The sequence below is a fragment of the Macrobrachium rosenbergii genome, chromosome 17 (genome assembly GCF_040412425.1).
Source record: "Macrobrachium rosenbergii isolate ZJJX-2024 chromosome 17, ASM4041242v1, whole genome shotgun sequence".
NCBI lineage: Eukaryota > Metazoa > Arthropoda > Malacostraca > Decapoda > Palaemonidae > Macrobrachium > Macrobrachium rosenbergii.
The window spans coordinates 219,380-245,297 of NC_089757.1; the positions used below are offsets into that span (position 1 = coordinate 219,380).

The following is a 25,918-nucleotide window of genomic DNA, read 5'->3' on the forward strand; positions in this document are numbered from 1 at the left end:
TGCACCCTCTGACGGGGTGGGATCTGTGACAGCGACAGCGTGCTGCCGTATATCAATCAGACGAGTCCCGCGGGTCTGGCAGAGACACAAGGGAACGGGTGAGAGTGTGCAAGGCGCTCACCTAAGCAAAACCTCAGGATGTTTGCTGAGATTCATGACCTACGACTGAGTCACTCTGCGTCGTATTTTCAGGGCTTGCTATTCTCGTCAGGCGTTCTACGCATGCTCTGTCTTGCTGTCCCCTTTTCATCTCTCAGCATTTTTGTCATATACGAGAGAGTTAATCAAGCTCTAAAGGCCACGGCTAGAATAGTAACTTTCTTCATGCAAAATACTTCCGCACTTGAGCAGTAAATGTTCAGTGTTGGCAGAGCCCCAAATGACTGATGAAAACAGGAGCGACTTCTTTTATTTCTTTTCACAAACAAAGAACTTGATTTACCATGCTTAGGCAATGAAATGACTGACTTACAGTAGAAGTACAGATGAGACCAGCAGATTCTGTCCGTTTTACTAAATGACACCTTTATGGGACATTATTAACAGGAAAACCAGGCTACCTCATATTACTCTTTTCCTTGAGGCTTAAAACCATGAAACACCTCATAAGAAGTATCGATATTCCAGGGAAAAAACAGAAAAACCATGGTTCTCCAGCTACCATCATCTGAATGTTAATACGCACCGCAACGAAGCAAGAGATAGCAAATTGAGCGAGATGGACCGGTATTGTCGCGAGAATAAGATAAGAATGGCAGAGGAAGTGAACTGTTAACCCTTGATGGGTGATGTGTAGGTAGGATAAGAATGAAGGGTCTTTACGTACAATAGTTAACTGAATATAGCCAAGTATCCTACTAATTATGCTTCTTTTTGAGAAGCAAAGACTAACGGGACGGGATATACAACCCAATCCCTTTTTCAGGCCAAGAGCAAAAGAAAAGAGAAAAAAGGAAGGAAGGAAGAAAGAAGGGGAAGGAAGGAAGAAGGAAGGGAGGAAGACAGGAAGGAAGGAGGAAGGAAGGAAAGAAGAGAAAGACGGAAGGTGGAAGGAAGGGAGGAAAGAAGGAAGGAAGGAAGGAAGGAAGGAAGGAAGGAAGGAAGGAAGAAAGGAAGGCAGAAGGAAGAAAGGAAGGAAAGAAGGAAGGGAGGAAGAAAGGAAGGAGGGGATGAAGGAAACAGGAAGGAAAAGGAAGGAAGAAAGGAAGAAGGAAGGAAGGAAGGAAAGAAGGAAGGAGGAAGGGAGGAAGAAGGAAGGAAGGAATGAAGGAAGAAGGGAGGGAGGAAGAAGGGAGGAAAAAGGAAGAAGAGAGGAAGGAAGGAGGAAGGGAGGAAGGGAGGAAGGAAGGAGGAAGGAAGGAAGAAGGAAGGGAGGATGGGGCTTGACCAGGAGGGGAGCTTTCTCATTCACAAGAAAACTCAAGTATTTACACAATTATATGCTGTACACTCAGCAAGGAAAGTGAGGATACAGTTTTCATTAGGTTTCGTTCATCGAATTTTAATTTTTTTCTTACAGAAAACACATAATCTCGGTAAATTTACTCTAGAATATGAATATGCAATGCAAATTATATCATATATGTTAAATCTGCAAAACAAAAATGTTCTAGAATATGAAAATACAATGCAAATTATATCATATATGTTAAATCTGCAAAACAAAAACGTTCAGATACTTAAAAACACCATGCATGTCCGAAGTAATCAGAATTTCTCAGATGGCTTCGTTCATACAGATCTAAAAGATAGTGTGTGGATATCTCGGTGCAGTACTGTTTATGAGAACGGCAATATTTACTCGTTTCCGTTATGAACAGGCTTATTATTGCATCATCATACAGGCAAGTATAATTTCTTTAATTTTTACACATCCATATTTGTATTTCACGGTGTTAAAAGTCAGCTGGAATTAATGGCAGTAAATGTTGTGACAGCTAGGGTAGGTTGACTAAATCTACTTAAATCCGCAAGAGCGTTCTCTATGATGTGAGGAGCAGAGTGAGAACTTCGGCGGGAAAACACAAGTAACTGGATGTTTCTTGACGCTGCCATAGTTTCTCTCTCTCTCTCTCTCCATTGCTAAAACATACTATATAAATATAGTACCGCTCAATCACTAAAAGAAAAAATAATGAAATGAGTAGCACTACATACAGGCCTAGACTTACACAACAGCAACTCTCTCCCTCTCTCTCATCATAACATTGCATTCGTTCCTTTATTGTTCCCCACGTTTTTCGTTGGACACTGCTCAAATTTAACTCTTGATTTCATTATGGAAGACCACGCTTCCGATTATGCAAGCATTCCGTTCATTGTGGTGTCATAAATTCATTTGTGTAAGGTTACTTGGTAGGTTATGTCGAAAAATGTTTATTTTGCTCAGAACTGTTGCTGCAAATTACAACTTGAACGAATACTGTAAAGCTTACTACTGCATTTAAGTATCAATTATTTCAGAACGGTAGAATATGATTGAAAGTTATAGGAGGTCAAGCAAAAAACAAACACAATAAGACTGAAGCTCCTCCCCTTTCTAAAGCTGCCAGATGTCGCATTATTGAGCAATATATGTCCGAAGATTTAAAAAAACTGTATCCTAACTTTCCTTGCCGAATGTACACCTCATAGTCTTGTAGTCTCGAGGTCAGTAAAATCTTCATCAGCCCAAGGTACAGGATTAGATTCCCAGGGTGTAGTGTAGGCACGTTATATGAGTCCCACTGTGCTTCTTGTAACAGAAGCACAGCGAATCAAAGAGCCAGTGTTAGTTAACTGTGATGGGTCGCAACTTGAGAAAGAAAGGACACTGGGCCAGTAACCGCTTCCCAACGGGTTTGTTCTAAAACCGAAAGACTAACACCTGGGGTCACTCTCCTTGCAGAGTAATATATATATATATATATATATATATATATATATATATATATATATATATATATATAATTTGTGCTTTTTTGTGTGTGTGAGAAACCGAAGTCTAAACAGAGCACAGTCGTAAGCCTAAATGTCACCTTAATGTTCATCAAGATTGAATGAACAAGAAAAGCTTCCCCGTAGGAAAGAAGAACGAGCGAAGATTTCGTTGCCCCTTAATAGCGTAATTAAGGTTTTACCCTGGATTCACATCCGGGAATGAACGACCATAACTCTTTGGATTCATTCACCATCGATTAACCACAGGAAGGAGAGAGAGAGAGAGAGAGAGAGAGAGAAATGCATGCATAAGACGGCCACCATTTGCGACCCTTGTTATACTTACAGGTCACTGTTATCTCTTTGTGCTGGTATCACTTTAATATACATATACATATACATATATATATATATATATATATACACACACACATATATATATGTATATATATATGGGTGGGTGTGTATGTATGTATAAGATACGTTATGTTCTTTACTTGTTGCATAATCCAACGCGCTAACTTGGATACATTCACGATCGAAAAGATGCAGACTATAACTGACATATAAGCTGCCTGATGGACCCAATGGGAGGTATCCAAAAAGCCACCTGGATGATGAGGAGACGCCGTTTCTAAATAATCCTCTCTTGGGAGACTACGGGAAGGGTTTCCGAAGGCCCTTTGTGTCTATCCTGTAAGTGCAGGTTTCGTCCACGCTATGAGAATTTGCAGATGAGTCAATTTCCTGTACAGGATCCATGACTCGCGAGCATACTTCCCTCTGCTTAATGTCATCATGGCGAACGTGCAAGTTTCTTTAGCCTGTTCAACATGAACCGTATAAATACTGTCTCATTTAATCTTCCCTTCGTTGTTCCACTGAAGACGCATCACCGTGAATGACACTTTCGATATGAGCACGACTCTCGTAATGCCATCGCCGCACTCAGGATTAATAGAGTACTCTATTTATCCTGCCCGCACTCACCCACAGCGACAGTCCAGGGTTAATTCGACCCACAACAACCGTCTCTCAGAAGTGGACCGGTAATGCCAGTTTCGTTGGTGACATAACAAAACCACGAACTTTCCCAGAGAGTCACCGATGCCTCTAACGCTGTGTGTGTGACACTTCAAATATCTGAGCACGTTAGCCGAGTGTTTGTCGCGTCTCTGCAGTGATGTTCCGCGTTTGAGATTTTTTTCCATGGAAGCCAGCTCTTCTTCATATACAAGATAATCCTCTTAGGTGTCATCAGCACGGAATCAGTGCCATGCCCTACTGCTTTACACGAGACATTATCGCTGGGGCCACACAAGAGAAATCACTATAGCTATCTGATTTGTGCATTATAATGATTAGCACCGCTATTTGCAACGGAACACGACTCCCACCTCCAAGGAGAAACGCATACATACATACATACATACATACATACATATGTGTGTATATATATGTACATATATATATATATGTAAGTGTGTGTATGTGTACGGATGTGTGTAAGAGGGTTTAGTTCCCGTTTGTTGTGTAATAACTTTGCAACGTACTTTCTGAATGTTTCCAATATACTATCAAAATATTCTAAGACTATCACTGATGTAATTTATTGCATGCAATTATCGTCCTTGAATTAAATCAAAATGTTGTTAGGTTCATGAGAGAGAGAGAGAGAGAGAGAGAGAGAGAGAGAGAGAGAGAGAGCGATTTCTCTCCCGCGACCTCAGTATCGACCCGGTAAAAGGGATTGCAGGAATTCAACATGCGAAATAAAACGTAAAGCAGGTTGGAACGGACTCTAGAAGTAGCGTCAACAGGAAAATCGCAGCTAGGCAACTCTCGACCTCAACCATAAAAAGGATGAAACGCAGTGATGCTTCGCCAAGAGAAAGTTGGTGAGAACCTGTGAGCGAGTCCACCTACTTAGTACTAACTCTCTTCCTATAGAAATTCCACGAACCAGAAGTGTAAACAAACAAAGTGCTATTCTGAGGCTCAGGCAATTTAGTTGTATGGAACTTATTATGGGCAAAAAGATCAAAACCGAATTCATTCTGCTTGCTGCGTCTGCGTTTCTAAATCTACCTAGACTATAAAAAGGTTCTCTTAATGATACCTTAAAGAAAAATGGACTTCCCTGCTTTTCAGAGCTCTCAGGCGATGACTAGTTCAAGCTACGACCACATCGGACTCCCAAATCTACAGTAAAGCGTTGGTTACAACGATAACGCCACCTGTGCTGTTACCAGAACTTCCTCGAACTCACCTGCGGCCTTAACCGCCCCGGCCCTTTGTTCCCTAGGAATTCCTCAGTCACGTGACTCCTCCCATGCCTAACCATGAAAATATGACTCCTGGTTCCTATGAGCTCACTCCACAAACACAGTTGCGGGCACACTACACGATTCTCATGAGGTGCGAAGCTTTATACCCTTGAATACAATTTTACACAATTTTATTTTCACTTTACATTATATACATATCATTTAACAGTTTTCATTTAATTTAGCACCCTACCCCTTAACCTCCCAGATGTTACTTAATATTTCGAATTTACTTTTATTACGCCTCCCTTTGACGTTACCATTACTTTTTAACTGGTGCCGTCGCTTTCTGGGTTGGTGACGTCCTTTATTTTCATGGCTAATCTTATATATTCCACTAGTTTTCTGTTCGGGGCTTTCAGAGTCTCTAAAGTTAAGTTTTCCATTTTTTTGTATGGTTTTACATTATTAAGCATGCATCCTTTGTTTCTAGTTCCCTAAGATACTTATTTTCTTCAAAGTTGTCTATGAATCTCAGCTTTTTCATTTCTTTCATCTTTTCTTCCAATGTCTTTTCGATATCTCGCTTTATTCTTCTCTTAATTTCCTTTTTCAGTTCTTTTTTGGCATATTTTCCCATTCCATTTATATCTATATTATACTTTTTACCTATGTTTTCGACGCCTTTTGTCCAGCACTCAACTTCGGTAAGGACAGGACCTCTTCTTCTTCTTCTTCTTCTGGTGGGTCAGTTGGATGTTCTGTCCTATGCCCGTCTTACTCGACTCACGAAGAGACGCCATACCTTCATTCACCTCAGACTGAAACTCATCACTTCTCCACCATAATACTACCGAAACATCGTTTTTATTTACTTTGACACGTTCTTCCGTCTCATATTTGTAGCGTCCGCTATTGTAGGGGTGTCTTTCAAATAATATTAACCTTCAAAAAAAATAAATAAATAAAAACAAAAGCAACTGTGCGTTAAAGATAAAAGCTGCTACTGTTACAACCAAGCAGCATTTTTTGAGTCCCTTACTACGGATTACAGGAAGGAAAGCCTTCGCTGGTATTAAATGTACGCTAAGTAAAAGACAATATTACAAGTGCAGTTGACACGACGTCTCTCACTGTTGAAGTATCTATACCTCCCCTGTATCTGCGTTCTACTCAAGCACATGGTCCTTAGCTTGATTATTATTATTATTATTATTATTATTATTATTATTATTATTAGTCTATATATTTTCCCTCCACCGTGTCGACTTTATGCACATGATCTTAAGTTGGAAGAAAAATGATGATTGTGGCGATTTCAAAAGAGAGCTCACCAGCATGGGGCAACTTTCTCTCTGTGCAGGCGAACGAACGAACACAGTGCCCTCTGGACAGCCCTGCTGTCACAAGTGTGCCCCCCCACCTCCCTTCAAGTGCCTCCAACCGCAGGCTCGCCCTCGACAGAATCCCTCACTCAGACACCTTGTACTTCTTCACAGGGATCGTATGCATTCTCTGAAGCTGAATTTGCACTCCCGTTTAAGCCCCATATTTAATAACTTGAGTTCAGAAAGAACACGTCATATAAAGTTAAAAAAAATTATATTTTTGTCTCCATTGTTAACTTAAATGTAATAATAATAGTAATAATAATAATAATAATAATAATAATAATAATAATAATAATAATAATAATTTTATGCTCATGACGATATGCAATTGCAGATCAAAAGGAGCAACACAAAATGTAAAATGTAACAGCCAAATAAAGTAATATTACTGAGATAAGTAAGGATTATATTTGCTGTGGTATAATCCTTGGTATTTCACTAATGGCAGCGATAGATTTATCTAATAATTCAAGTTTAAAGGTTTATCCAGTTTCCTAGCTTTATGTCACGTTATGTTCACCAGAAATTTGAAAAAGAATCTAGCTAGCCAACTAACTATACACCTAAATAGTCTTCACAATAATAAACAAGTTATTTCCAATAGATTCACGTACCTCTGAAATAACACCCTTTCTCTCGTGACTTTAAAAATATTTGATACAATAGGCAGCTTGAATTATAAATAAGCCATGCTCCAACTGAAATTCAGAGTTAAAAATTAATGGTCACCTAGAACCGTGCAATAAAAACAACTACAGGATTCGATGGTGATAAGGAAGTGTGTGCAAAGCGAATGGGCGAGCGGAAGCCATAACGAGCCTCATTGCGCACCCGCACACGGGGTCATGACATTCGATCAACAATCCTTTGTTGACGTCACTGGAAAGAACACATGGCAAGGCTAACCCTTAACAAACTATTGTTATTAAGCTTAGCTTACATTCTGGACTAATACTGATTAAGGAAGAAGGACGAGGCTTCCCTCTGTCACTGTTCATATCAAATTCACAGATTTCTTGATGCCTAATTACAATGCATATGAATAATATTACTGGAAAGTCATATTTTGTCTTAAGACTCAATTTTCGTATTGAAACTTCTTGGGGTCTCTCTCTCTCTCTCTCTCTCTCATACACAGTACCTTGATACTTGCATTTTCTTCCATGTCTTGTCACGTATGGCATAACTGAGAAATCAGCATCATAATATAATTTTTATTATTCTTATACTTAGTTTTGATCAAAATAAAACAAAAAAGAAAAAACGCGACTTTCACTTTTGCTCCTGTTCACCATTTAAAACTAGTCATAAAATCCGAAAAAATATAATTTTCTTTGGAATATATGATATTAATTTACATGTTAACTTTGAATATCCTCGCCACTAGTGCAGCAGATAAGTAGAAAAATACTTCAGTTTGTGATACAAGCATGAAATCTGTCATAATTGCTCATTTTAACCGCTATTTTGAAGAATCTGGGTGTCCACGCAAAATTTCAATATGGCCGCTAGTTGTTTCGATTTCTGACACTTTGAGTAAACCATTGTTGAAATAAATACATCAATCATTATTCAGATAATGTCTTCCTGGGTAGAAGAATTAATTGAAGATATTACCAGAGCTCCTACTACTATATTCACCATTGTGATAAAGATGGCGTACAAAATGGCCGCCATGAAACATTTTGCTTGATAACTCTGCAACTACGAAAGATACAGAAATGAAATGTTCATCTATGCCTATAATTATGAGGCCAGAGAATATGTTTCTAGCTATTCTATTGGGCTATTATCAATATTACATCTTGGAAAGGGACCCCATAATGCTACTGAAAAGTATACAAGCATAAGACTATAATGGACTATGATGAAGTATCTTTTCTATGTTTGAGTACTGTCTCAATGCCTTTTTTTAAGCCTGAAACGAACGCAACATTTTAAAGATGCATGGTGTCACCCTTTAGTGTGACGAAATTCTCATTCAGGATGTATCTGAAGCATTATTTGCAACATTATAGTTACACCTCACATTATGATTACACATCATATTTGCAGCTACACAAAGCTGTGCATGTAAGCCCAAACCTGCAGGATTTGCACCTGCCACGGCAACCAGACTTGCAGCCACATTTTGTAAGCTGTTCACAATTCTTTGCAATGGGGGAGTTGGCTGTCCAGAAGACTTTCCAGTCTTCGCCAATCTTTTCCCAACCCCAGTTAGCTGGACTCTGTGCTTCTGGCCGGCGCAGAATTGCCTGACCCCATACACAACCTGCTGTGACTTTATGTTTGCTCCATGTTCGACCATACTAGTGAACTGGAGCAGGCTTTGAGGTATGGCATCATTGACGCATCCTTCACCAAAGGTGCCGTCAAACCTGGACTGATGATCCAGAATATGCTTCCTCAGTATCTTTGCCGCTTTAGCAATCACAAGTGTATCTGAGTAGTCAGGTGCCTGAGATAGGGCTAAAGCTACATCTTTCCACAAGGCAAGTAGCACACTTTTTCCTTTCTTGTGTGCTTCTAATTCAGGGATTTCTGCTAACAATTTGCCCTTTAGCCTTCTTGTATTTACAGTGGGTGAGGCAATGCCCAATTGTTCCAAGCGCTGCTGGTATAATTGAGATATGTCTGCAAGAGGAAATATGGCAGGACCATCTGAACTCAAGCTGGTTTCAATGATATAATTAACCAGCTCTGATAGAACCAGTGGATATACATCTGGTTCTTCACTGTGACAGTGTTCTTTCTTAAGATTTCTAAGATGGGACCTCTCCCAATTGTAAAGGCCGATGAGACATACAAGGTGGTATTTCAGCTCTTGTGCAATTGCATCACCTGCACCTAGTTTTGCCAATAATTTACCATCATTAAGTGTGTGAGCGCACTCATGTAGCCTCCTCTTGAGATTCATGATCATTACTTGTTGGAGATCTGATACAGGTGCCACATTTTCACAAAAAATGCATGCTTCATTATCTGACTCATTTGATGCCGTTTAGCAGGCTTTTCCTGTGGTTCACTACCTTCAACTGTAGATCTTTGCTTTCTTGCATGATCAAGTTTTACATCATTAAACATGACCCTACAGCTCTTGTGGTATGTTGCCATGTTTTGTCGCAGTGTTGCCTCTATGCCACTGCCTTCATCCAGCCTTCCTGGGTCAAAGTTAAGCAGCATTTCACCTTTCTCCTGGAACAATGGCACATTGGTTGAAATCATTACGTACCCATCATGTTCAGGATTATGATGTACAGAGGTCAAGGTGAAGAAAGACCTTCATTTTTCTTGTCTTCCTGGCAAAGACAACATTTTCTCCAGTCAGTCTTCCTTTTGCTTGTGGTTGAATTTACACTTGCCATTATGAGCTCTTGACTAAGGTCGAGGGGCTATGCTTTTACCACCTTAATCTGATATGCACATTGATGTATTGGATACAAATAGGTTTGGTCACCCTACATCTAGCCAGATCATTCATCCAGTGCCATTTAAGTCCCGTTGTTATCTGTACACCATCCAGGGAAATACATGAACAAGCCATGTAAAGCCACACTTAACCTTGGCTCGGCTCTCCCGTGCTGGCACCCCCTGTCAATTCAGGCTTGGCTGTCTATCTAGACCTACCAACTATATATATACTTTCTACCAGCTAAATGATATGGGGCTGTTAGACAGCATTTGGGACACTAAACTACTAAACTACACTAAAGCGAAGCTAGGTACAGTGTAAGTAAAGCAAGATTACCTGACACTGAACTCCATGCTGAGTTATACAGCAATGCAGTCACCAATGTGCACTGGTTGTCCTCTGACACTCACTCTTAAACTAAAACCAAAGATAAAACCACCACCTAAATTGTATATAGACTTGCAAACTAATATATTGAACAAGAAAACATTTTTCCATGCCTACTGAATCCTGAGACGCGATTATTTAATGTTTTTGGCAGACTTATTGGATGCCACCTTTCTTTATATATGCTATATGAAATCTTTAAGAGAAATACATTTTACTTTTGCTCGGTGACTCTGCCTAAAATGTGTATAACCAAAACAAATGCATAAAAACATGACCAGAGGCACATGAGTCCCATCTTGAAAAACCGCAGCCATTTTAGAATTTTGAGGGGGCACCCAGTAACTTTCAAAAAGTGGCCTATGGAGAAGATATGTATCAAATTTCATGCCTGTATCGTTAACTGAAGTATTTTAGTGAAAAAATGATTTTGTCTGCTGCACTATACACTCTATATCACAATATTATATGTATATATACATTATATATAAAGTACACGTAAATTTTTCTTATGCAACCATTAGAGTATATTACTTTCAATACAAATATACCTATTTGTTCATTATGTTATCTGTACTAATATTCACCGAATACTCACTTCTTTCCATTTTCTCTCTTTTCATGTCCGGGTGTTCTATCCATTGCAGGTTGTTTTGCAAGTCAGTGGTCTATTTGGGTTGATCCACATACATGTTTACTCAGCAGAAACAATAACAATAATGACTTCACACACACGATAATGAAAATAAAAGTGTATCCGTTTGTGAAGTCCCGAAACTTCGATAACCTATAAAATACCAAACAGTACATTTAACGTGATTTTTATAAATGAATACACACTATGTGTGTGTGTGTGTGTATACAAGAATACATGTGTTCGGAAGTGTGTGTGTTTGTGTGTGTGTGGAGGTATCTTTTACTCTTTTCATGAAAATGACGTCACGTAAGTGAGCCGCTTCAAACGCAGGCAGTACCTTAAAGAACGGCTTCGCGTTCAGTCCACACACTGCCTTATATTCAACTGGGAAGGGCGTGGCATTTTTCCCTAAAATGTCGCTTTCCTTTCTCTCAACTCAGGGACCAGATCGAGAAAATGAAAACGAGAGAGAGAAAATGGAATATTCAACGAAGACAAAATGTCTCCTTATAAGATGAAAACACCTTTGAGTTTCCTTAACATTTGTCTTCCCTTGACCTGAGCGAGCAGGGCGCTAAGAATACAACACGGAAATATTCTAGAAATGTTCACTGAGACATAAAACACGACTGTGAAGAGACACCACAAACTTTATATAGACAAAATGGATTTTGCTTGAGAACTCAGTGTTTTAAAGAGATTTCCAAACATACTTGAAAAACTAAGATATAGAAGAGCTGCTTATCAAAGAAATTTACAAACTACGACACAGAAGGGACCACCTGACAGACCGAATCAGGAATAACAGACGGGCCTCAAAACACTCGTTATAATGGATCATTTGAAAGGTAGTCACTGCAACAAAATGGGTACACAACCATAACAATGGGACAGATACTGCCAAATGTAGGTTTAATTCTCTGTCACAACTGAACAGTGACTCTGGGCAACAAAACACATTAAAATATGAGTACAAAAATAAGAGAGGCTATTAACAAAAGTGATTCTGAAAACCCGATAAACAAATTCCTTTGGCAGATATTCACGAGGATAAATGACACTTTCTTTTGCATAAACTGGTTTGGATTTATGGTCACCTGGATACATGGGGAAAAGAGGAAAGGATGCATTATTATGATGATGAATACACCCTGGATACACGCATCTTCATACGAGAGAGAAACATGTACAAGACTCAATTTCTCAGAAGAGGATTCTTGCCACCATATTAAGAATATTACATTAAGACACAGTGGGAGTCGCTACCAACTGATATATGATACAATGTGGCGCACTCGAGTGAAGAGCACGCAATCAAACACACACACACACACACACACACACACACACACACACACAGAGAGAGAGAGAGAGAGAGAGAGAGAGAGAAAATAAATGAAGTACGAGAACGGGAGGAATCTAGACATAAAAAGCCACGAGTCTGAATGAAAATTTGTCTTAGAAAAAGAGGTTGCATATGAACCCGATGAAGCACCAACACTACCACTGATTATCGGTAAAATCAGCTCATATCATAAAGGTAAATTCTCCCGGCAAACCTACTTCAAGACAGTGCAGATTTCGCTTTCGTCCTGGATGTGTGAGAGGACAGTAACTCCCCCCCGGCAGGTGAGGGGTGTCCCCGTTAGCAGAGCAGCCCCACCCTTGGACCGGATTGGCCTGGATGTTCCAGCGGGTCTACTTCAAAGAATTCATTCCCATTGACAATTCATTTCCTTTCATACATTTAGAAGGGGTTGACGTCTCAGGGAGTCAAAAAGATTAAATGGATTTACCAGATTCAGCATCACTGAGAGAAGAGTAACATTATTAATTTTATTATTATTAACATCACTTGCCTTTAAAAACCTCAAGAGGTTCCTCTGCCTGTTTATTTTGGTCGTCTCTCACCTCTGGCTTGATGAACATCTGCTTCGGATAACAAGAAACTTCATTCTGAATCACTTCGAACGTTTGTGTGGCTCGGCTATTTGCAATAAGTTCTAAGTCCACTCGGTGAATAAGAAATGTCTATTTCAGTGCACAGAGAGAGAGAGAGAGAGAGAGAGAGAGAGAGAGAGAGAGAGAGAGAGAGAGAGAGAGAGAGAGAGAGAGAGAGAGAGAGTCGATTCATGGATTGGCTATACAAAGGGAAATAAAAACAGACAATGAAGTTGGGCAGGGGAAAAATCAACATGTCTCCTACAACATATCACGCACATTCTATGACATTCACTACAAAGGTAGTTTATGTTCAGTCATGGCCCCATGTCAGCAAAAGGAAGGTCAAAATACAATAAAACATGGAATCAACAAACCAGTCATCTCGGCGGCCGAGTGTGTCTACGACTGGGGACGTGTCTCCATTTTGGAACGAGAGCAAAATAGGGAGAAACTGACTACAAGGATGGCTATATATATATAGATATAGATATATGAGAGAGAGAGAGAGAGAGAGAGAGAGAGAGAGAGAGAGAGAGAGATTTCCAGTCGGGCTGCACTTTCCGCATTGCTTCTCTCCCACAGAGCAACAGAAGCCATCACTTCCCAAATGGGCCCGACTCCTGCTTTTATTCTTCTTCCTTTTACTCCCTGCAGGAAACGCCGGTCCCCCACCAATCCGCTAGTTGAGGCAGAACAGGAAAAGCCTCCGGAATCAAAGTTCGAACTGAAGGAAAGGGTTCTTACGAGCAGTTCTTCTCCCTTGCCTGCAAAATGCTTTCGCTTTCCTTCTCGTATTCAGTTGCCAGTGCATCCATCGGTCGCCAAGAAGCTCTCTCAGTGGCCAAGGGTGGCAGGACGATGCAGCTTTCTCCCTGCTCTCACGCTTGAGAATTCGTCAAGCTCTACAGGTAATGTTGAGTGTTGTTCGTCAAGCAAAATCTAAATCTATTGTAAACAGAAGCAGATACGCGCATACGGCACACACTGGTGACATACATACATACACACAAACATTATATATATATATATATATATATATATATATATATATATATATATATATATATATATATATATATATATATATATATATATAGTGTGTGTGTGTGAGAGAGAGAGAGACAGAGACAGAGGGGAAGGGTCAACAATATAAATAAAAAGAAATGGCTGTTTTCAGAAGCAGAAAGTACGTACTCAAACACTGTCCTTTCCATTCTGTCACTCAAACAAAACAAGAATCTCCCGTTCGACGAAGTGACGGAACTGAAAGCACCTGTTATAGACAAAAGCTCCGGAAAAATCAGCTGCCTACACTATCCAGTTCTCTGTTTATTTGTTGACTGTCAAAAACCAAGAGAAAAAAATCTGACGACCGTAAACATTTGAAGTTCACTCAGAAACACTCTTTCAATGTACTCGATATAAATACTTTGGGTATGAATAACAGAGACAAAAGCAGAGCACAAAAGGCAAGAGGAAAACTAAAGAATGAAAATACGAAAAACAGAAACGGCATAATTACATTGGGGTGAAATCTGGCGTCATAATGCAATGTGAGTGACTGAGTCTTCAATTAAAGTAAGGAAAGCCTTTAACTGATCAGAAATGATCGTGAGCAACCACCCCTGAAATCCCTTAGCCTAATACACATAAGAAACTACTTCTGATTCATAACACCCTGAGCGATACCGGGCCATTTTATATGCATCATAAGCCCTTCGTTGGCTGAGTCGGTTGAGCTTCAGAATGTCACTCGATGGGCCGGAGTTCAATTCCCCCAGCCGGCTGATGAAGAGTTAGAGGAATTTATTTCTGGTGATAGAAATTCATTTCTCGCTATAATGTGGTTCGGATTCCACAATAAGCTGTAGGTCCCGTTGCTAAGTAACCAATTGGTTCTTAGCCACGTAAAATTAAGTCTAATCCTTCGGGCCAGCCCTAGGAGAGCTGTTAATCAGCTCAGTGGTCTGGTAAAACTAAGGTATACTTAACTTATATGCATCATAAACGCCTATATGTCTTTCAAATTGCTACTTAACAAACGTTTGTTCACTAGACAAGACGGTTCCCACGATGGCAGGAAGATTCTCCTACAATACAACAAAACAGCGCGTGCTTACAGTCCGTCAATAAAAATCCCTCGAAAGTTCTCTGAGGATCTCTTGAAAGGAAAAAGAGATAGAAGCCACTCGTGGGTGACCGTGACACAGCTCCAAAGATGAGTAAGAGTCACACAAACTACTAGGTTTCTTCTCCTCATGAACCTCTCTCAGAAAAAAAAATCTAATAAAAGTAAAATGCACTTGCAAATATGGCTTACAGTGCTTTCCCAGGAAACTGCATATGATCAATACGGACTTGTTGCTTTCAGCTTCCAATCAGTTTAGTTTTTTGTTGTTGTTGTTGTTGTTATTTTAACAGAACCAGGAAAGCAATTTTTCACCAGATCACGGGTCTTGTCTAGCCTGTTCGACTGAATCGCTAACACTGCGATAAAACCCAACGTTTCGACCTCCATATTAACCTGAATAATGGGTTTTAGATACGATCAAGATGAGCCTTCCAAAGATGGCTTTTTCGTCTCCAAATAATTCGAACGTTTGACCGCCCTTCCAGCTGCGTAGGCTTCGACTCACATATAACCATTCACTCACAACTGAAACAAAAATATATAATGACCAATTATGCTATGGTTAATTAAAAACGGCTGACTTTATTCATTTGAATCAACTGAACATTTCCGGTATTCTATTTTTGTTATATATGAGAATTCTCTTCGAAGACAAAGACGTGCATTTCTGAAGTTACGCCGGTTGAGGCACGACAGAAGAAGACTGGTCTTCCTACCTGATCTATTTGGAAGTTGCTTATGCTAAAAATTACATTCTCGAACAATGCTGACTGCCGAGCGTTTAGAACTTCATGTCCAACATCCTGCAGAGAGAGAGACAGAGAGAGAGAGAGAGAGAGAGAGAGAGAGAGAGAGAGAGAATCAATAATGTAAAAGACAGAATAACCAAAAAAGACAACTGCAAGACAGTGCATTCGCTCCCTGTAGGTCAATGCATTCAGGTCCCTCGATGCTACGATGCCTTATTCAGCACACACGCGCCGCACATGGGGAGGACAGCGGTGCGCATTTATGGGTCAGACTTCTTGGTGGAACGCTGGGGACTTACGTGGCGTGTGGATTTACCCCACTGACCTTTGGGGAAGGCCAAGATGTCTTTTATTTGCGTAGATATAATTAAAAGAACGGCCCTGTCTTCGTTCGAGTTACACGAAGCGAATGGCTTTCTTCACTGTGGCAGAACTCAAGCAAAGGATTATATATTAAATGAGCCGCTACCTTCTCTCGAAACAGCTAAACTAATGAATGTCTTCAATGCGACAGATCTTACTGAGCGACTGTCGTTCGTTGTCATACATCTACACGCATGGCAGTTCTCGCGCCATCAACAAAAAGAACGGTTATCTCCAACGCGACTAAACTAACGACTGCCTGTCTTCATTGTTCATGAAGATTCGAAAGGAGAGCTCAACTTTGCCAGACTCTTCCCAGCGCATTATTGTGTTTTATGAAATCATTCGGAAGGTATACTGGCAGCCATGTATTATAAGCTGCCCAAAAGAAACACTTAATTCTTATAAGGCCTCCGCTCCCCGCACTATCAATCACTATTTAAAGAATCAGGATCTGATTTGCCCGCGGAACAACGACAGGTTTAATTTAGAAAGTTATCAAAACTGCTTCCCATTCACAACCGACCTGATTTCAAACGTTATTATAAACGTTCCTTTTATCCTTATCAATTGATCAAGCCTCATGAAACCTACGCCCCTTTCTCGTCATAAACCTGCTTCCTACAATGGCATATTCTACTAGTCAAAGCCCTGTTCCTAAATGATTCCTCCGCATTTCAGCACCACTCGCAAACAAACTGACATGGCATTGAAATGAATCAATGTTTTCAAATAGCATCAACGCTCAGTTCCACAATAAAGGCAACAAGTCTCCCGACACTAATAACTAAAGTGGACATGACCAACACTGAACTGTCGCAGCACCGCTCAAATGGCTACATTCTGATGATTCACCCATAACATTTGTTACAATCACATCCCATTGCTCGAAAGAACAGGCTTTCAGACTTTTCCCGAAGGGGTTGAAGATACCAAGACTTTCTACAATAGATGTACACAAGGAAAATGTTTGGACATTTCCTGACATAAAAGATGTACTCAATGTTGGCTTTACTTCCCCTGCCTACAACTTTTCGCCTCTAAACGGACTTCAATAGATTGGTTTCTTAAAGAGACAAACTGGTGCCCACGAGTCATATAAAAAACCTAATCTGCACTCGAACATGAAAGCTCAGATCTACACTTCAGTGAGTTAGGTTCTGCGCTTAGCAACCTCGTTTTTATTGCCAACTAATAACTTTCTAACTTCACGTTTTGCCTGATATGGCAACGGGGATATACTTGACGTAAGCTGAGTACAGACCTGGGGGTCACCCACCATGCCTTGACTGCTTTCAAAGCTGGTATTATAATATTCACTGTATGGACACAACCTTGCGAGTTAATACTGATACTGTCTGAAGAGATCTAAAACGTTTAACGGTAAACATTGCAACAAAATTATCGACATTCAGCCCAAGTTTATGCATGACATGAACAAACTCGATCCATAAATTTGTAAAGAAATATGTAAAATGTATATATTTTAAGGAGGGTAGTGGACATGGGACGAGAACAAAGGTGTGAGCTGGCCCGCATTGATCAACAGACTTGTAAATGTAGCTCTGACCTCAGGTGCTGGGTTGACTGTTCCTCCTGCTTTTTCCCAACTTGTCGTGTGAACATTTGGTTTCCATCGGTCTGCAGGTTCGTCTGTAACGTCACCGTAGCATAGATACTGTAAATTACTACCACTGCGTACCAGTCCTCTCAAAGATGTCTCAGATAGTAAACGAAACAGGTCATGGTTTCATTCTCCCGGAGGTCACATCTACATATAAATATTCACAAAAACAGGTCACGTTATTTATACAACCGCTGCTCCTCCACAACACGGTTTCGACGCGAAAGAAAATCCAATGAAGTCAATATCAAAAGGAAATGAAATCAACACCAGCAACGTATGGCCAAACTAAAACAACAGCCGAACATTCATAATTAATATATGTGAACAAGTAAAACAATGATAAATTTACAAGTTTCGAGGGACAATTGTAGAAGTCCGTTTCCCAGAGGAGTGATTTCTCACGTCCTAATCTTTTGTCTTAAACAACGAATTTTATACCTGGTAAAATGGTGGCCGTTGTGAGTCGCAACAAGGGTGGAAATGAACTTGCTAAGTGCCTCGTGTGATATATATATATATATATATATATATATATATATATATATATATATATATATATATATATATATATAAGGAATGACAGTACCAACCCCATCTCAAAAGTCTTGCTGAGACCTGGAAGGTTCTACAATTCAGTGCAAAAACTCCAAGGGAAAAAGGTGTATAGTGAAATATGACGCGTATGTATATACAGTATATATATATATATATATATATATATATATATATATATATATATATATATATATATATATATATATATATATATATATATATATATATATATATATATATATATATATATATATATATATATATACGAGGAATCCCACGTAATATGAATTGAGCGACATGTACAAAAACGTAAGTGGAATGAAACGTCATACCATGACCTTAATGCACGAACCAAGACACGGCCCACGTGTTCTACAAGAGCACCTCTAAGATCAAAATGAGTCTTATTAGCTTCGACGAGGTATGTAGCCCGTTCGCTCGAAATCAACAACTGAAAGCCACAAGTGATGCAACCTGTTCCTCCCGCGCTGTTTAGAAGTTTCGTCATTTACTGCACGCAATCAACTTTTTCCAGAGCCGTGACCAGCTTCGAAGGTTTGCAGTTGCATGACCAGTGCATGTGTAGAAGGGGAAGCCAGCTGTAGCACTAACAAGACCCATGGTGGATCTGATTGCCTCAATTGCACCATGCGTTTCATAGGAGGGCAAGCGCGCCACCTACGTACAATGAAGAGAACAGTATTGATTGCTGCGACGCAAGCACCGAAGGAGAAACCTACGACCCAGGAGCATAAGAACGCCCAGTGAATTAAAAATACATATTGCACTACATTTGTTCCTTGTAAGGAGTGAGTGGCATCATCTGTGACGATCGATACTTCAATGGCTGTGTCGTGGATGACGTCACAATTTGCAAGGCTCGGAATGACAGCAATGCGAGACCGTGGGAAACCAACCACACAAGTGACATGAACTTATTCAAAACGATGGGTTAAACAATTGCATTCTTGATCTCGAAGAGACAGAAGTCTATTTCTTGAGGGACTTAAGGGAGACTGAATATATACATACATATATATATATATATATATATATATATATATATATATATATATATATATATATATATATATGATGAGACTGATACTGACTTCCCTGTCTTGCTTTCAAGGTAACTTACAATCTCAGAATCAATAACACAGTCGATAAATCTGTCGTGCTTGATCGCGAAACGTTCAGCCTTACACGACTTAGACAAGTTATGATATGACTTGCACTGATGAGATTTGCAACCATGGCAGCAGCTGGAACACTAAGGGAGGTACCTTACTAAATAGATTTAATCCCTGGGCAGTGATTCTATAGATACCGCTGAATCAGCCAAGATCTAGACTCCAATATCGCCCTTGAAATCTGGAGTATTTTCCGCTCGGGAATGGCAAAATTTCAGAAGTTCAAGAGAAAGACAAAAGACAACTTAAAACCCAACGTTTCTGTTTAAACTTGAAAACAGTCTTGATTACTGTTTTTTCAAACTATTCGGTAAAGTTAATGTCCACAAAATCATTATCTCTGTAACAATGGCGATGCCAGACAACTTGATTCTGGTTATGATCCAAGAAAACTGTAGATCACATCAGGCAATTTAGAATGAATTAGGGTTCAACTGTTGTTATCTCAACACGATTACGAAATAATGCTATTTCAGACATTCGGGCAGACGTTGCTACTGTGCGCTAGAACCACCACGAAATTATACCCAGTATCAAATTTGCTGAAAATAAATCTCCTCCAGTTTAGAGATCAACCTAAGTTCTGTCTGTAAGGAAGTGTTGGGCAAACTATGGACACCGACACAGAATACATACAGCCTTTATATCAATTTCGCTACGGCACTTCTTAATCACCTGATGTGACACCGCATCAGTATTGCTGAGGATACGCAGAGGACATTTTTTTACCAACTTCTCTCAGCAAATTTCTTCGACTTCTGAAATGCCTCATCTCTCTCCCTCTCTCTCGCAGACACTACAAAGTCTGACAATGAACAGAACCAAGCATGCTCGTAACTTTCGGCCAAAAACTAGTCGAGCAATGAACGCTGGTCATCGTTTCGCTTCCACCTCGAGCAATAAGTGTGTAACGACATGGGATTACTTTCCTGCCAAAGACATTTTGAATATGAAGCTGGAGTCTATTCCAACACAAGAAGGAACAGGGGGTTGAGGAAGTCCTCTGCTGAACGTCAAAACCAAACCCTAACGTAAGAAAACGGTGGGGCCTTATTTATAGGGTTAATGTGATCACTGAATATATTCTGAGTAATCGGAAACTAAAAGGGAGAAGGGGTATTAATCACTGAGACAGATTTACGGCAATTATAATTAAACAGAGAGAGAGAGAGAGAGAGAGAGAGAGAGAGAGAGAGAGAGAGAGAGAGAATGCCTTCCTGAGAACACTTCTACAACTCATACATGATGAACGTCATGAGATACCATGACATAAGTCAGATTTTCCCTTAGAAACACTTCCCTTACATTCTGTGCACACGCACGCAAGCGCTCGCTCGTGTGAACATACGTAAACTTGCAGTTATAAGGAATAACACAAGGTTTACAGCAAGTGGCTCCTCCGTTAACAACTGTTCAGGAAAGTGCATAGGTTTCCTGCAGGTATCTTGAGAATTTTCATTACTGTAGCAGAAAAACCCAGATGATGAAACAGCTTTCACAGGTTGTCGGTACTCCTTAGTTCCAGTAAAAATACACCCAAACAAAACAATTGCTTCTCACTGTTCACGTAAACTTATGCATGTACAGACATGCTCACAAGTAACACAATTCTTTTTGTATTTTCCAAAATCTGACTCAGTCTAACGGTTGCCAAGTAGTGTTAAACTCCTTTTCATTTCCAATGTCATGCATACCAATAAGTTTGTGAATTCACAGCTAACACTATTTTCCTTATGGGTATAGTTATATGAATATGCTCTCTTTTTGAAGGACTTTGATTTGGCGGTGGGGTAGGCCGTAGCCTCGATCGGCTGCCCTGCCTGACATCGCTTAGACCCCAGTAACGAATGCGTACATGTATTGGACCAAATCCCCAGCTCCCTTTCTCCCAGCAGCGAGGAGAACTGCCCGCCGGGCTAAACATCCAACAGCATTTTGATGTATTGTATGAACGCTGACTCTGAGAGGAAATAGGCTCATAGTATGGCTCCGGCGAGCGCCATCCTCGCCGTCGTCGTGACTGGGAGAACCACTCACATGACGTATAGTGGCCTATGACGCAGTCTCTATGGCACCATTTCATTCAAAACAAATGGGAAACTTAGAATAATTATCACAGGTACATTTGATCAATGCTGATGACCTTCGCTTCCTGTTTTCTGTATTGCTAATTTACCTAAAACCAAGACATTCTAAATCTGTTTAGCTTACAAAAAACCCTCCTTGTATTTCCGATGGTTTTCGAATGAGTAGAAAGACTCTGTGCTCCACGGAACAGCTGAGATGACATTTGCGTGTTGACCCTCCCTCGGCTGGTTCTGGGTCCAGGATTTTCATGGTTTTGTTTGCTGTGATTCTCACTGATGTGCATTACAGAGAATGACAGCATCCTGTCGCTTGTGAAAGGAAACTTGAATAACGCATAGAATCTGGGTAGCTTTGCTAATCGCATCTTTGTATCTGTGAAAAATATACAAACAGAGTATTTGAGCGCTCGACGCCTGGGAAGAAGGTTTGAAACCCCTGATTGCTTTTTCTAGTTCTTGCATTCTGACTGATGTGATTCGTAAGGTAGCGATGTTGATCAAACATCTTAAACTTACGCAACAGGTTCATTTTTTCTTTATCTACATACAGGTTATATTCCTATAGTAAAGCTATACTGCGTACACCACCGGATATATGTCACCTATAAAAATATAATTTATATATGCTTCACATGGAAACAGGTATTGGCCATCTATATCTCCTAAAGCCAGTTTGGTTAAGAACGGTGTGGGTATGCAATGGTTTCGTTGATAACGTTATGAAAATGCTGTTTTCGTTGTTAACGCCGTAAGAATGCTGCTTTTTTTTTTTTTTTTTTTTTGCTTGTTTGTTTGTTTGTAACACTATACAAATGTTGCTGCCTTTTACCAATCACTCACAACAGAATCCCATCCCCACCCCGACCGGACCCCGCAACCCTCCGCAGCCGGTCCAATCATCCTTTACACATCCGAGTGAAAAAAAAAACAAAAAAAGCCTATTCCCTGAGCAACAAGTCGTGAGCCTTTGTTGAGGAACCCAAGTCACGAGCGTCACGACAAGAACATTCCTTCTCTTCCGCCCTTGGTATCCTAGAAAGGACCTCACGGACACAGGGTCGTTTCACTCCCAAATACAATTCCGCTGCTGCACTTGCTCTATAGAAACAACCGCTATGACATGGAGACGTCAGATACATCTCTCCTCAAATTGGTATCAACGAGATCCTTCGGCATACAATCAAATGTGCCTGTGAAACATGGAACGCAACTTCTTCTTCTTCTTCTTCGTTTTAACGTGCTTTTTCCCATTTTTATATGGGGTAAGCACGATGCCTTCTTTTTTGAAGGACTTTTGGTTTGGCGTTGGGGTAGGCCGTAGCCTCGATCGGCTGCCCCTGCCTGACATCGCTTAGACCCCGGTAACGATGTGTACGTGTATCGTACCAATCCCCAGCTCCCTTTCTCCCAGCAGCGAGGAGAACCGGGCGGTTAGGTCGACAGTTCGAGACGTGTGAGGTGTCTGTTAGAAACATGGAACGCAAGAGTCACGCTCCTCCCCCACGCAAGTACACAGAACACCTTGAGAATCCCAGCTTGAATCTCATTTACCCCCTGAGGCAAATGAACGGGTTTCTTTTTCACCTCCTGGGAATGAGATCGTTCTTTGTGAACGCGATCGTAAAACAACTGCAAGGCGAAATAAAAGGCTGCTGAGGGAACGCAAGGTTCTGGTTCTGCTTTTGTTTTCTTACTGGATAGAATTAACACAGTATTTCATACATACGTCCATACACATACATACATAGTGGAACACAGCCTTATATGACAAGCGAAGCTTTATCGACACTTTAAACAAACCACTGAAGACGAACATATCTGCCTGCTAACCGAACACGTGTGGAAGGGGGCTCGGTTAACGTGAGTAGGTTTCCACTCTCAGAACCCTGATGTGGATCAAATGAAAATAACCAAGCCGGGCCGACTTTACACTGCTCACTTCGTACTTATATAATCCCGTATACACATTTTAATAAAAATGTATAATTAGGAGACAAATAACATAAGCACATCAGTCAATAACTGGTTCTCCGTCGAGTTCAGGGGACGCTCAAGTCATTAAAAGAAAAATCACTGTCGGCATCAAAATGTGCTTGCAGGCCTTTGCATCTTTCCTGAAAAATCAAAACGTGCTTGCAGGGCTATTTGTTATACAACTTTCGGTTGCTAATGTAATAACAATAAGATGAAGTAAGCACAACAGGCAAGAAAAAAAAATTAACTGAAGGACACGAAAAATAAAAGTCATGGAATCCGGTTCATTTTCCAGAATGAAAAGTGTGAATATAAAAGTACAAACATTTCACATCTAAACCGAATCATTTTATACGAGACTTGAACATAATCAAACCGAACGCCAAACACATTTTGGACTGAAAACAAACTAAGGGTTTTGTGAATCAGTAACCAAGTTAAACATGACCGAGATTGTGGTTATTCCTGACTCAGAAAAGAGCCAAACACACACTTGGGAGGTCAAAACCAAACCAAGCGCAAAAGTTGCGAGGTTCAAAAACGAGACATTTATGAAGTCATATCATCTACGTGGATCACCGACTGAAAGGTAGTTCCCTCCCTTCGTAGAAAGGGTCTACACACAGAGATATACATTACCTGTAATCAAAATGGCCAAAAATTGCACTGGCTAGTAAAAACAAGCAGATAAAAACTCAAACCGCTGCCCCCCAATCTTCCTCCACCCCCTTTTAACTACCTGTACATCCGAGACATCTCCCCTTTTCAACCCCCAAGACAGGGCCTGCGTTGTATCACGTGGCTCCTAAGAATGCAACGACACCTGTCAGAAGTCTGTGACAGCGAGACAAAGGCTCTGTAGGCGCCAGCCACTCGCCTGACGGAGGATGCGTGTCGCTCTTAGGATTCCCAGGGATGATGTCCCCTCCATCTACAGGAGTTCTCTGCTACCGTACCCCTTTACAGCGTTCAGTAGAAGGCGAAAGTAAGCAGAGTACAAAATAGATAGTCAACGATCGATAGGCCTACAAAATATGCTTGATTGCTGGTAAAACTATACAAGCAAACAAATGCTTGAAGATAAGGATGACACAGACGAGTTCAGTCAAGCGAAACCTGGCGCTGGGAAATTAAAAAAAAAATAAAAAAGTACAATTCTATATCAGGAAACCATCACAGCGCAGGACGCCACGAACAATAAATAAAAACAAATAAATAACTTGTTCTCTAACAGGAAACCATTACCGCAAGGTGCTTAGCAACACTTTTAAAACAACTCGAGCCTAAAGAGGACCTAAGGGTCGACCTCTGAACTATGGGTGATATACAAAGAGCGCTTGCCTCCACCAAATGGAACTTCGATAAGAATGAGCGAGATTTTGTCTAACACTGAACCTCGATTAACTGTCTCTCAATCTTGTGTGTACCTTTATCTAAATGTTGTATGTCATGGTGTTTTCAAAGCGAGGAGCCTCCGCTTGATGTAATGCCAAAAGGATCATTTCGAAGCAAATAAAGACAGTTCATGTAGTTACAATGAAAACGGTTTTGTTTAAGGAAAACGCACCGTAAGAATGCTCATTAAGGAGGGTTGTTTCTATGAAAAGATTCAGATGAAGCAGCATTTATCACTGAAAATAACCGAAGTCGCGAGAATAACCAAACGGCGGAAGGAAACCGCCCGCATAAATCAGCGGCATCTCACTGAATTCCGAGACGCTGGACGCAAAGCATAAGATGATAATAGTCATTAAAAAATATCTGTAGAGGAAATCATTTTGCAGACATCGCATTTCAATAACCATACTCAGCGCTGCCTCTGTTTTGAAAGCGCAGCAACTACTCGCGAGAAAGACCACATTAATAAAAGAGAAGGATACTTGAAAATAATACGACTGAAGATGCAAGTGGAAGTAAGCTAAAGAAATCCTTTTTTAGAGCGACTTGCTCGTAGCCAGATAATCAGCCTTCACAAAGCACACTAATCCAGGCAGAAGGACGCTACTCAGTTTCAATCCAATTAAACAGCAATTATGCTCTGGTCATCAGAGCTGGATTAACGGCGATGTCCTGAAAACGCTGATCATTTTTGAAACTTGATGTCTATTGGGCGAATCAACGACTTCAGGTGCATGCGTCGGTCCTAAAAAGGATACTGGCAGAGTGCATACATTATAAAAGTGCAATTTTAAACCGTAACGTTTCTGTTCTTCCAGCACATAATAATATAGGGGGAGGAGAGAGAGAGAGAGAGAGAGAGAGAGAGAGAGAGAGAGAGAGAG

At 40.4% G+C, this 25,918-nt stretch overlaps 1 protein-coding gene and 1 pseudogene across 4 annotated transcripts in view; both read right to left on the reverse strand.

The window, feature by feature from the left end:
- LOC136847636 (plasma membrane ascorbate-dependent reductase CYBRD1-like) overlaps nt 1-25,918 on the reverse strand; it is a 187,840-nt gene that overhangs the window by 99,736 nt on the left and 62,186 nt on the right. The window lies entirely within an intron of this gene.
- On the reverse strand, nt 8,261-9,974 carry LOC136847637 (uncharacterized; annotated as a pseudogene).